This window comes from Nicotiana tabacum, chromosome 10, assembly GCF_000715075.1.
Source record: "Nicotiana tabacum cultivar K326 chromosome 10, ASM71507v2, whole genome shotgun sequence".
Classification (NCBI taxonomy): domain Eukaryota; kingdom Viridiplantae; phylum Streptophyta; class Magnoliopsida; order Solanales; family Solanaceae; genus Nicotiana; species Nicotiana tabacum.
The window spans coordinates 55,240,350-55,252,975 of NC_134089.1; positions in this window are offsets into that span (position 1 = coordinate 55,240,350).

Below are 12,626 nucleotides of genomic sequence, written 5' to 3' on the forward strand. Positions count from 1 at the left end.
TTTATTTTCAAAGTTGTTGTTGAAGTCAGGAGCCCGCCTGAAGAGAGGAAAGACATTTTATTTGTCAAAGTTGTTGTTGAGGTCAGGAGCCTGCCTGAAGAGAGGAAAGGCGTTTTATTTTTAATGTTGTTTTAATCTCGCCAACCTAAAGAAAGGAATGACATTTTATTTTCAAAGTTGTTGCTGAAGTCGGGAGCCCGCCTGAAGAGAGGAAAGGCGTTTTATTTTTCAAAGTTGTTGTTGAGGTCAGGAGCCCGCCTGAAAAGAGGAAAGGCGTTTTATTTGTAAAGTTGTTGAAATCTCGCCAACCTAAAGAAAGGAAATGACATTTTATTTTCAAGTTGTTGTTGAGGTCAGGAGCCCGCCTGAAGAGAGAAATGGCGATTTATTTTTCAAAGTTGTTGTTGAGGTCAGGAGCCCGCCTGAAGAGAGGAAAGGCGTTTTATTTTTAAAAGTTGTTGAAATCTCGCCTGCCTAAAGAAAGGAATGACATTTTATTTTTAAAGTTGTTGTTGAGGCCAGGCGCCCACCTGTATAAAGAGAGGAATACTTTTCAGTCTTTACATTTCATGTCCCAGGCGCCCACCTGTATAACAAGAGGAATGCTTTTCAGTCTTTACATTTCATACCTCAGGCGCCCACCTGTATAACGAGAGGAATACTTTTCAGTCTTTACATTTCATGTCCTAGGTCGCCCACCAGTATAACGAGGGAATACATTTCTGTTTTCATTTCATGTCCTAGGCGCCCACCAGTATAACGAGGGAATACATTTCTGTTTTCATTTCATGTCCTAGGCGCCCACCAGTATAACGAGGGAATACATTTTTGTTTCCATTTCATGTCCTAGGCGCCCACCAATATAACGAGGGAATACATTTCTGTTTTCATTTCATTTCCTAGGTCACCCACCAGTATAACGAGGGAATACATTTCTGTTTTTTCATTTCATGTCCTAGGCGCCCACCAGTATAACGAGGGAATACATTTCTGTTTTTTCATTTCATGTCCTAGGCGCCCACCAGTATAACGAGGGAATACATTTCTGTTTTTTCATTTCATGTCCTAGGCGCCCACCAGTATAACGAGGGAATACATTTCTGTTTTTTCATTTAGTTGAACAGGCGCCCACCTGTATAACGAGAGGAATACTTTTCAGTCTTTACATTTCATGTCCTAGGTCGCCCACCAGTATAACGAGGGAATACATTTCTGTTTTTCATTTCATGTCCTAGGTCGCCCACCAGAATAACGAGGGAATACATTTCTGTTTTTTCATTTCATGTCCTAGGCGCCCACTAGTATAACGAGGGAATACATTTCTGTTTTCATTTCATGTCCTAGGCGCCCACCAGTATAACGAGGGAATACATTTCTGTTTTTTCATTTCATGTCCTAGGCGCCCACCAGTATAACGAGGGAATACATTTCTGTTTTTTCATTTCATGTCCTAGGCGCCCACCAGTATAACGAGGGAATACATTTCTGTTTTTTCATTTCATGTCCTAGGCGCCCACCAGTATAACGAGGGAATACATTTCTGTTTTTTCATTTCATGTCCTAGGCGCCCACCAGTATAACGAGGGAATACATTTCTGTTTTTTCATTTCATGTCCTAGGTGCCCACCAGTATAACGAGGGAATACATTTCTGTTTTTCATTTCATGTCCTAGGCGCCCACCAGTATAACGAGGGAATACATTTCTGTTTTTCCATTTCATGTCCTAGGCGCCCACCAGTATAATGAGGGAATACATTTCTGTTTTTTCATTTCATGTCCTAGGCGCCCACCAGTATAACGAGGGAATACATTTCTGTTTTCATTTCATGTCCTAGGCGCCCACCAGTATAACGAGGGAATACATTTTTGTTTTTTCATTTCATGTCCTAGGTCGCCTCCAGTATAACGAGAGAATACATTTCTGTTTTTTTATTTCATGTCGTAGGCGCCCACCAGTATAACGAGGGAATACATTTCTGTTTTTTCATTTCATGTCCTAGGTTACCCACCAGTATAACGAGGGAATACATTTCTGTTTTTTCATTTCATGTCATAGGCGCCCACCAGTATTACGAGGGAATACATTTCAATTTTTGCATTCAGGCGCCCACCTGTATAACGAGAGGAATACTTTTTAGTCTTATACTTCAGGTCTTGAAATCAGTAACCCACCGGAAGGCAGAAGGTTACAACAAAAATCCCCGGCATAACAAATTTTGATGAAGAAAGCCGTATCCCCAGTGGAATCGCCAAAAAGTTTAATGAAGGAAGCCATATCCCCAGCGGACCGAACAAAATGATGAAAACTGGTATTCAGAAAAGCAAAAGGCCAGTGTCATCCCCAAGTTCTCGGAAGAAAAGCATTGTAATAGACACAAGCCGACAAGAAAGCAAGAACAAATGGAAGATAGATAGGATCTTGTAATCCGTTGTCTAGCCTAGCTTCTTGATTTTTCTTTTTAAGCACGGTGTAATAAGGAAATTGGTTAGAAGTAGTAACAGCACGCAGCAGCAGTAACAGCAAATTGCAGTCCCATGGTAGTCCCAGCTACCAAAACTTCCCGAACTACATTAACCTGATTCCCTTTTAGCCAGGGATATGTAGGAAACCTTTGATGCAAAGGTTCGGTTAAATCATTTTCAAAAAAGAATGCCTCACACGGAGTGTTCCAACGGGCAAAAAATCGCTCGTATCCGCTCACTTTATCTTTGCACAAAAACTCTTTGTGTTTTCGGACAAAGAGGGGCAGCTGTGAGCACGTGATTTTTTTGCTTCACGGAAACTACTCCAAAAGAAATCGAAAAAAAAAGTAAAACAAGTTACCTTCGGGTACAATTTTGAGAATTTGCGTGACATTTTGATAATGGTTCTGTCCGTAAATGCTCGCCTTGCTATAGTTAAAAAATACAAAAGTACATGTTGCATGCATTTACGAATAAATGGTACATTTAGGAATTAATTAACCATAATTTGGTTTTAAAAGTGAAAATCACAAAAATATGCATTTTTATTCTATTTGTTGTCATGGTGATTTTATTAAATGTTTTAATTCGTATGATAATTGTTGTTAGGTGTTAATTAATATTTATGTAGTTTAATTTTGGTTTTATTTGATTAGGAATTTTTGTTTAATTATAAGGAAAGAAAATATCAGATTTGGGCCAAAAATTCAATTGAAAATCAGGCCCAATCCGTTGCATTGGTCCAGTCCAATTGCCTGACCCCTCAGATGCATCAAACAATGCCGTTTCGGCACCTCAATCTGAGCCGTTGATTTGTTTCAATCAGACGGTCCAGTGCAGCCCCTGCTAAGTTGAAATGACGTTGTTTTAGGCGAGTTGATCTGATCCGTTCATCTACATTGATCCAACAGTCCCCGACTTCCCTCATGACCTGACCCACTCCGGTTCGAACCGACCCCTGGCTAAAACCAAACGACGCCGTATTATTTAGTTCCCTTAATCCTGGCCACTGATCTTAATTGATCCAACGACCAGGATTGAATCCCCCACCCCGTATAAGAACCCCCAATCCATCACCCCATGCCCCAAACCAAAGCCCCCCTCACACACTGTTCACCTTCGTCCCCAGAAACCCCCCTTCAAACCCTAGACGCCTTAGGATTCCCCCACCGTAAACCCGGCAACCACGACGCCGATGACCACCAAAATAACACCCCTGATGCACCCAACCACCCTGAACAAAAATCCGTTAGCCTCTTGCCTCGAATCATTCTCCATCATCTCGAATCTTCGTTTGAAGGTTCGAACAAAACCAGATCTACACCCACCGACCCCAAAATCATACCACAACACCTCCTGACCTCCTTCACACCCTAAACGCCATTGGATCCGTTCGAATCTGACCAGAGCTGAACGAATCCCAAATCGGACCACAAAGAACCCTAAAAAGTCTAAAAGTTGAGATCTGTCCGAATTAAAAGACGATGTAGGGTCTAATTGACCTTAGTCGAAGTGTTCTCAGTTGAGAACACTCGATTAAGGTCCATTCGACCCCAAAAATGGTTGAGTCCGAGTTCGAGCCTAGGTCAGTTTTTGATTTCAAATCCCTGAGGTAATATTTCCCTTTCTTTTGTTCTCTTATGAATTCTATCTGTCTTTCATGTTTAGTTTGGTTTGTTTTGATTTTGTTGTCCATGTCTGTGAATCTTGAGTTAATGTTTAGTTTGTTTTATGTGTTTTACTGATTGTTTGTTGTATATTATAGCTTGTGTAGTCATTTAAATAAGTTTCGTCAATTGAATTCACTTGAAAAACTAGAAAATCATGAGTCTGCTCATTTCAGTGTGATTACTAGCATGTTCCTCTTATCTATGGTGAGACTTGTATCAATAGGCCTGTTATAGTAGTGCTTCGATCTTAGTTTGCATCCTCAACTATCTATTGGATCAATTGGTTTTGAGTTGGTCAGGTTTGGCTCCCAATATGACCAACTCATACCATCTGATTGGCACCCCTGTTTGATTGAGTTTGAATCATTGGCTGAACTTAGGCTGAGAGTTGGGTATAGTTGTAGAAATCTAACAGATCAACCTGAAGTCAGTAGAGTTTAAGCTGATTAGTTAGTAGTCAGTGATTAGTTGAATTTAGAGAGGTTTATATACTGACTATTAGGAGTTAGGGTAATACAATAATATGCAAGGGTTAAGGGTAATTCTGGCATTTGACAGAGTTTGATTAGGGATTAACTTAAGAACATGTCAAGTGGTAATTAAAATACTATTAACCTAATGACAATGGGGAACAGAACAACAAGCATGAGAATTAAGTGAATATTATAATGAACCCATAACTCTTGATTAGAGCAATAGGACAAGCATGGGGAACAAAATAGTTTACATCAAGAAAAGACACTTAGGCATGGGAAGTGAAGGGTATGGGTAGACCTAGAGGCTGTGAAGTTCTAGGCAGACCTTAGGGGTCTCTTTCAGATTATAAATAGAGCTATTTTTGGCTAAGAGAGGGGCTGGACAGTTTTAAGAGAGAAAAGGAAAGCAAACACAAGGCTGGTCTTTCAACCTTTAGAGGACAGTTTGTTTTCAGAGTGATATGGAGTTAAGAGTGTGCTGGATTTTGAACATAACAATCAGAGGCTACTGCTTTTCTGCATTTGTTTCCTTCTCTGCTTTGCCTGTATTTGTTTTGGGGTGCTGCTGGGCTGCAAACTGGGTTCTTTGTCTTGGTGTTAAAAATCTTTCACTGGGTTGTTGCTGCAGAGTGCTGTTTTCTTGTTCCTGCTGTTGCTGTGTATGCTACTGCTTCCACTGATCATTCCTCTTCTTCTTTTTCTTTACCAAATACCGGGTACACCACTGATACACTGTCAATGTAAGCTGAAAGTTGAAACATGAATACAGAAATGAAGAGCTAAAGTTGTTTTTTTTTCGAATCTGTTTCAGTCTGTATATTGAACATTAAAGTTGCGTATATAATAGTTCATATCTTCCATTAGGATAATGAAGGCAGTCATCATGTATAATTAGACATCACGTATGGCTACTTAGTATCACCTTATGTATGTATGTTGGTAGATAGAAAAGAAGTGAGAATGTAGTAAACAATATCTGGAATTTTAGCTGTGTTTGTGATTAGCATATCTTCTAACGCATGTTAAGTGTTAAACTGTCCATTGCTAGTTAATCTCACTCCATTTAGCGGGCTGCCTCGCTATAACTTGCAACAATACCATTAGAATAAAATAACACCAGTTTCCATTTCAGCCTTATAAATGTTGGGCCTGAGTCGAATGGACTAACATGCCCTTATAGGAAAGGGAATGGCCCAGGTCCAGTCCATACAGTGTGCGCTGGGCCTGGGCCCATAATATCTAAACGACTGCCCAGACACGCGTTCATGTTTCGGATTTGGGCAAATCACATTCGGAACCCGACTATAACTAACTTGTAAGCATGTAAATAAAGTTGGACCGTTCTTCTTCTTTCATTATTAGAGACAAACTCAATAGAAAACATAGCTACTATAGGACGACCTTTCAAATAAAAATGAGACGAGCCTCGCCAAATAAATCACACATCGCTGGGGCCCTCAATAAATACATAACCATTGACTAGACTTTGGATTTGGCCGTTTAGTGAATTTTTCACGGCCTTTTTCTAAAACAACAATACGTAGTTTCTTTAGGACGCGTCTTAATTAATCTTACTTTCTTAAATACGGGTGTGCATTTATGTGACCCAAATCCAAATCTCAACGGAGTCGAAATGTGTCTCTAATCACGGGTACATTGATTGTGACGTGGCTCGAGATGCGTTTTCACAACGTTGCAAATTCCCCCAATAATAATAATAATAATAATAAATAACGAATGAGATGAGCCTCGACAAACAAGAACACCCAAAGTGCGGGGCCCTCAACGGATAGTAATTTCGAGTACTTAGATTCCGGGACGGGCCGTTTAGCAAATTTCACGGCCCTACCCAAAATAATGGTACGCTAGTCGCTTTAGGCGCGTATTTAATAATGTTATCTTCTTAAACTCGGGTGCACATTTATGTGACCCAAATCCAAATCTCAACAGAGTTGAAATGTGCCAACAACCACGGGTGCCTTGATGTGACGTGGTTCGAGACATGTTTCCACGATGTTGCAATTCTTGATAAAAATAATAGTAATGATAAAAGCGGTTAAAAGTTAAAATTCGCACATAGGTTCAACATGTATTAAATCAGATAATCAAGCCAAATATGACAGTTGAGCGACCGTGCTAGAACCACGGAACTCGGGAATGCCTAACACCTTCTCCCGGGTTAACAGAATTCCTTATCCGGATTTCTGGTTCGCGGACTGTTAAACAGAGTCATTCTTTTCCTCGATTCGGGATTAAACCGGTGACTTGGGACACCCTAAAACTCCCAAGTGGCGACTCTGAAATAAATAAACAAATCCCGTTTCGATTGTCCTTTAATTGGAAAAAACTCCTTCACCCATTCGCGGGGCGGCCAAAAGGAGGTGTGACACCTTTTTGTTGATTAACTATTGTTGCTGTAATTTTTTGTTTCAATGCACTTTCTTTTGTATTACAACAAGCTAGAAGTTGTGTAATAGACAATGTGTCTAGTAATAAACTAGTTATTTGGTTGTGTAATAGACACATGGCCCATCAATAAACTAGCTATTTGGTTGCGTAATAGACTCAAAGTCGCGTCTAATAACTTCATCAAATATCATATTACCAAACAAACTATTTAATATCTCCATATCCTTCATTCACTAGAACATTACATGATCCAAAACACTTCCAACAAAGGAAACTTAGAATAATTAAACTATTCCTACCAACAACAAATCGATATTCCTTCTCATTTTATCATCCAAGTAGCCACGAATCCGACAACGACGCACAAAAGCATAATCCAATTATTCAGTCTCATTTCCTTCATCTAAACCATTCTTCCAATATCATCTTGTACAAGAATATGCCCTGCCCCCATTTCAATCCTTCCATTAGCATCATCTAATACATGAACATCTATTGCTAAAATATTTTCAAGTTCAGCCACCTTTATCTGCAAAACTATTTTTTCATGCTTAAAAGCGTCATTTTCATACTTCAAACTATTGATAAGGTCAACAAATCTTTGGATCTAGTAGATCATTGTCCCATTCCCAAAAATGTCATCTTTTACTTTATCTAACAAAATCCTAAAATAAAAAGGGAACCCCAAAAAACCAACCTAAAACCCCACATGATTAGAGAGAAGCTCTGGCGATTTCTAGAGATAACCATCGTAGCTCCTCCAATGGCTTCTCCTGCCACTGGCCAACCTCTTAAGGAGGTTGGTCAGTCGTCAAACACCACTCCATAACCTCCCCAATCCATTACAAACCCTAATCCACTCCAAAACTATGCGCTATTTTTACAACCAAAGGTATTAAATGCTCCCATGCAAACCCTACCTATCGTACCTATCAAAACTATTGAATATCTCTATGGTGAACCTATAATTAGATGGAAGAAGACTGAAGTGAAGCAATCTATCATTTAATAAGAATTACAATTTGCAACTCTTGGAATATTTTCGTATGGGAAGCCAGTTATCAATGAATTACTTAAAGTTATTCCCATTCAGTGTGAGCTTAAAGGTGCTTGTTCAGTTGGCTTAATAGAAGATAATCATGTCTTGATCAGGCTATCTTTGATGGAAGATTATGTTCATCTACTATCTAAGCCGGCTTTATCTCAAAGCCCAAGGTGAGATGTGGCAGATGAGGTGTGCAAAGTGGAACCCTTGGTGGAAGCGTGAAGAAGAAACCCACATTGTCATTGCTTGTATTAGCTTCCCGGAGTTGCCACCTAATTTTTTTGGTAAGGAATTTGTGTTTTCTTTGTCTAGTGCAGTAGGAAGACCTTTACATGGTGACTTATATACACAAAATGGTACTATACTATTGTGCAAAGGTGAAGGTCAAGGTGAACTCATTAGCCAAATTTCCTCAAAGAATTAAAATTGTGGAAGATGAAGATGCAACATGACCTGAGGAATCAAAGTGGGTCAATATTAAGTATGATTACATTCCAAAATATTGCAAAACATGTAAGAACAAGGTCACAATGAGCTAGATTGTTGGGTAATTCATCTTGAACTACACAGGAGATTTGCTTAAGTTCTTGATGAGCAAAGTAAGGGAAAGGAAGTTGTGGGCACTACAACTGCCTCTTCCAAGGTCCTAACAAGTGGTAAAGTTGTTGGGAAGCCTATTACTAACATTGCAAAGCAAGAGTGGATGAAAAAGAGACAAAATAGGCATCAAAAAGATAAGAGGGGATATATGATTGATAATGCATAGGAGAATGAGGTTGACAAATTAAAGAGGAAGAACAAGGAAGATGCACTAGCAACAAGGAATTCTTTTGATGTAGTGGAAGTAAAGAGGAGGATCAAGTAGCTTTGATGATCATGATGGCCAGGAAGATGAGTCCAATAAGGAATTGGAGAAACAAAAAGTGGTGAAGGCACAAAAATCCAACTCCAATCCTAAGGAAACTAGGCGTCCAAATATGGCTACGGTTAGAAACCCTAATCCTAGTTCTGAAGGATTGGGGTAATTGCGAACAAGAAAATAACTGTGGATTGGTTTCATAGAAGGTTTGGGACTACTAAAGAAGCTATAAATGTAACTATGAACCAATCATGCCAGGAAGAACCCTCACAAACGATTGAAGACTCCTCAAAGGAAATTAATGTTACTGTAGCAACAAATGATGGTAATTCATTATGGAGAGATGAAGTTGGGATCATGGAGGAGAATTATGGTGCTACTATTAGTGCCAAGGGCAAGGATCAAAGGCATACCACACAGGAAAAGTAGGCAGATAATGTTTATCATAATGCTATAATAAGCCCTAGTATTCAGCAAACTAGGGTTAAAGATATCCAAGGGTCTAAGATGCAGCATTCAAAAAGGCTAGCCGGAGTGGATAAATGATCAGTAGATGAAGATAAAATCACTAGGGGAACAGGTTTTGAAGACACATAGAAGAAATAGGCCAATGAATAGTAAACACTAGCAAAACTACCAAGGTTTTATCATCAATGTCAGCTGATCTGATGGAGTTTGAAGGTGTTGAACATGGGAATGATGTTCCTGGAAATGTTTTAGAAAAGGGTCACATAGGAAAATAGCTGAAGGCATGATTCCTGAATCCAATAAAATAGTAAAAACTATTTTCAATGGAACAGTAAACTCTAATCTAGGGTCTACTTATGATCTACAGTTTAAGGAGGTTGATCAAGTGGATAGATTGGGTGATGTTGAGCAAATTTCTAAGGGATTAAGGATGCAACCATTCCTCAACATTGCCAGGTTGAACATGCCATAGTACCTAAACATTCAAGAGCCATTTATGCAATGCCAATGGTTTGTGATTCAGGAACTAGCCAACCCATGCAATTGCATATTAATGTGACATTGAAGACATCTAATGTCACGACCCAAACCGATGGGCCGCGACGGGCACCCGATACCCTTACTCAACCGAGTACCAACGTAACGTATCTTTCTCATTACATCAACATGGGTAAATGAGCCAGAAGGTCCGTATGAGGTAACAAGAATAAAATATGAGAGATCACTCGACATAAAAAGATCCAACCTGATATACTAATGTACAGGCCTATACAGCCAAACTAATCACTCGTACACTGAACATAGCCCGACAAGGCTATACAATCTTTCATATACATGACATATGTCTACAAGCCTCTAAGAGTATATAAACGTCATAAGTCCAGGACAGCGCCCCGACATACCAATCAATACATGTCTAAATCATACTAATCAAATAAGCAACTTCGGAACAAATAGAGCACACCAAAATCTTCCGTTGAGCTGATAGCCTACTGGAGGACTCTTAACCTGTCTATCGAGACCTGCTGGCATAAAATGCAGTGTCCCCAGGAAAAAGGGACGTCAGTATAAATAATGTATCGAGTATGTAAGGAATAAAAATCAGTAAACATAAACATGAGAGAAACATGGAGTAAAAGACTCAACATGTATATCTGAATAGCTCTATGAATCATTTAATATTATAATGTCATGAACATGCATATAAATGTCATACCATGCATGGTCATATGCGTTCATAACATCATCAAGCCTTTGAGGGCATCCACTCATATCATCTCGGCCACTGTGGGCAAATCATCAATGTATACCAGTTGATCAGGTGGTGGTGCGTATATAACGCCGTAACCTTTTCCCATATCCCATATACATATATTTACATATATATATATATATATATATAACGGTATCTGGTCATTGGTCAATGTAAATAAATGCAATGCATGAGAAGTACGTCAATAAAATCTCCCAAAATGTCATAGGACCATTATGCATAAACTTTATCAACTTACATATTTTCTAAGACCCGTGAATAGATGATAGAATAATATGACACATGGGGAATCAAGAACATAAGCATCTCTATTATTTCTATGAATAGAGTTATTTATGGAAATTGTGCATTTGCTCGTTTAGTTCGTGTCGTATAGATCATGCCAAAAGAAAGAAGGGATATCCTTAACATACCTGCCGATTCTCTTGACAATCCCTCTAATGCACGTCAATTATGATAAAGCATTTAACGGTGGATCAAAGTAGGGAAAAATCTGTATGATGTTCTTGAGAAAGATTATATCGGGCTCCCTTAGAATTGCAAATCACGTTGCTATTACGTAGTATAACTTCATATGAAATTCTTGGCTGGAGATCCGTCACTTTGTAGATTAGATTAAACACCTTTCTTTTGTGAATTAACTCACGTTACTAACATTTTATTTTGCTGAAGCAATGTATATTGCTATAGATATCATTACTTGGAGATTGGAGGAGGTGATCATCTTTTATTTTGTGAATTTTTTAATCCAAATCTTACATATCTTTTGTTAAATTTAAGAAGCCTTTTATGGCTTAGCTAATAGGCCCTCTAAAGGTTCCACCTAGCAATTCAATTCAACAGTCACTAATTGAATAGTGGCTGCCACGTTTTGGGCCTTTTAGGCCTTATCCCATAATCATAATTATTTACTAATTTTCTAGATTATCTTATTAATCTCCCACTGACCGATAATTACCCAATTATTAACATAATTAAGAATTCTCTTAAATTACTCAAAATGCTACTTACTTTTAACACACTTTATACACCTTGCTATTATGGTCATGTGGTACCTTGTATGGCACTAGTCCATAAATACCGGGTATTTTAGCTCGGGTCGTATTCTATCCCAAAATGTCAAACATCGATGAAATTCATTTTCTTCGATTTGTTTACCCTCTCACCTTCACGAATTTACTCATCACTTGTTTGAAATAGTATAATACTTATAATCCCAAAATAGTCTCATTCCCGAATTTACGTCGATTAACTTACAATGAAACTTTAACGTACAAAAATGCGAAATGTAACATCTCATTTTCGAGCTTTCGTCAATTTACTTATGGTGTACTTTCATGTATGAAAATATGGGTGTAACATCATTCCCCTCTTTGGAACATTCGTCCACGAATGTTGACTGATGCTCTTATCATTATCATAGCCTATAGTCCTTGTGAATACTTTAGTACTCTCCTTGCCATCTTAGACAGTTGTTCTGTGAATAAATCCAAAGTCCAGGGTATTCCTACCTGTTGGTCTCTTTCTTACACCAAGGCCTGTGGTCGGGATTCTTCCAATCTCGAAACTCTTGATACCTTATGTCATGCAGCCTGTACGACTTTTTCCTTGTAAATACGCCTATGCGACTCTTCTTTCCTTTTTCCTCTAGCTTTTATGCAATCTCTAAGCTTCACTTTGTAAATATACACAGAGCTTGATAAGATGTCCCTCTGGGCATCTATGGGTATACCGAAGTTCTTCGTTCAGCACTTTGTTGAACTCACGAATATTGCTATACCTTATTTCGTGTATCCATCAGTATGATTTTACTGCACCTAGGTAGGTCATACTATACCATAACTCTTACTTCGATTTATCCTTACTGAGGTCTTGCTACCAAACTCCAGGTTACTTTCGTTGCTTATCCCATATGTATAAATCCAAGTCCTTTAATGCTCCTTCATTACTGTTCGTCTTAAA